The sequence below is a fragment of the Pteropus vampyrus genome, unplaced genomic scaffold (genome assembly GCF_000151845.1).
Source record: "Pteropus vampyrus isolate Shadow unplaced genomic scaffold, Pvam_2.0 Scaffold520, whole genome shotgun sequence".
In the NCBI taxonomy this organism is placed as follows: domain Eukaryota; kingdom Metazoa; phylum Chordata; class Mammalia; order Chiroptera; family Pteropodidae; genus Pteropus; species Pteropus vampyrus.
The window spans coordinates 18,164-19,886 of NW_011889301.1; positions in this window are offsets into that span (position 1 = coordinate 18,164).

Here is a 1,723-nt window from a genome sequence, read left to right on the forward strand (position 1 = left end):
CATTTTATATCATACTATAATGGTGGATACATTTGTCAAAAACCATGGAATATATAACACCATTGTTTAACTATAGACTTGGGGTGATAATGATATATCAGTGTAGGTTCATTGAATGTAACAAATGTACCATTCTGGTGCAGAATGTTCTGATGAAAGCTGTACAAGTTAAGGGGGGCGGTATGTGGCACAGAAAATATATAGAAACACTCTGCACTTTCTGCTCAATTTTGCTGTGAACGTAAAACTGCTCTAGAAAAAGCCTATTAAAAGAAAAAAGGACACAAAGTCATCATGAAAGAGCTCTCAATAACCAAAGTTGGAACATATTTAGCAAAATACTAAATACAGTAATGGATTATAGCCCAAAGAATGAAATAAATCTCCATGTGTCTATAGAGATAAAAACAAGTGATTGAATAAATAAAAGGGGAGAAGGGACAAACCTTCTTTACAGTACTCCAAGTAATAACTATAGAAGATGTCAGTGTACTTCAGCCAAACCAAATACCACCAGCGACATATTTGTAGGTGAACGATTTGTATTTTAATAGTAGTCACAATGAGGTAGAGCACACACTCAAGGGAACCATAAAGTGTTTAAATAAGAGGGTGTTAGAAAAGAATTATAGGATTTGAGCTTTGGTTAGTTCATTTTGCAGAGATTCCAAGGCATTTAAATTTAGTCAAGATTGGGTGTTGCAAAAAATTTAAAAATTAAAATTAAAAAGCAGCAGTCACTCATATCAGTCACTCATATCAGAAAGGAATGTTTGTTATTTTTGAAAGTGGCAGTGCGACCTTGTTTTTGTCTGTACTTATACAAAATTATAAAGTGGACTTGTTTGTCTTACATCATCATGATCTCAGAATGGCCTTGTCTGATTGGCGTTCAATGAGATTGTTTACATCTAAAAAGAAAACACCACTGTTTAGCTATGAGCACTGGGACAGCTTTCAGCAGCAGCCAGGCCAGTGCCCAGATGTCAGAGGCTGCTTTACATTTTCTCAAACTAATGAAGGGAACTGAAAATCACCATTAGAATACCAGAGTAATAACCGATGCAAGCAAGATCCACTGATAAATGCTAAGTTGGTGGGTGATACTTTAAGGAGAAACAGGTTATTTTATAGCCTCAAAGTATCTCTCTGCAAATATTTATCAGTTACTGTAATGGTGCTGCCAGTGTAGCACCAGACTCAGAGGCGGTGGGGTGAAGTGAGGATCTGAAGACCCTCTCAGCACATCCAGGCCAGGCTCCCTGGGTGTAGGGCAAGGTCCCAGGCATGGGATAGGAGTGAAGGGCAAAGGTTTCCTAGGCCTTATATTTTAAAAAACATTTGTATTCTATAAGAACTTAAGCAATTTAGAAATTTTAACAACTTAGAAATTGTCTTTTAACTGCTTATAGCTTGAATCCCTATTTAAGTTATTTACTGTAATATGAATGCCACGGATATGGCCTTTGTTCCAGCACCTACCTCGTTGTTGTAACGAGGTTATTCAATGTTCTCTTTCCACTGCTTTAAATGCCAGCTCTGATATGTACTATGTTCTTTTTTCCTAGACTTAACTTTTATTACACCAGGATCAGTTTTTAAATATTTTAGCAATAACATACATATTAATATAGACACATTGCTATGCATTTTCAATTCTTTTCTAATTATTACTAAAAGTTTTTGCTAGAATAAAAGTTGGAATTGTTCCTTTAGGTTTAAC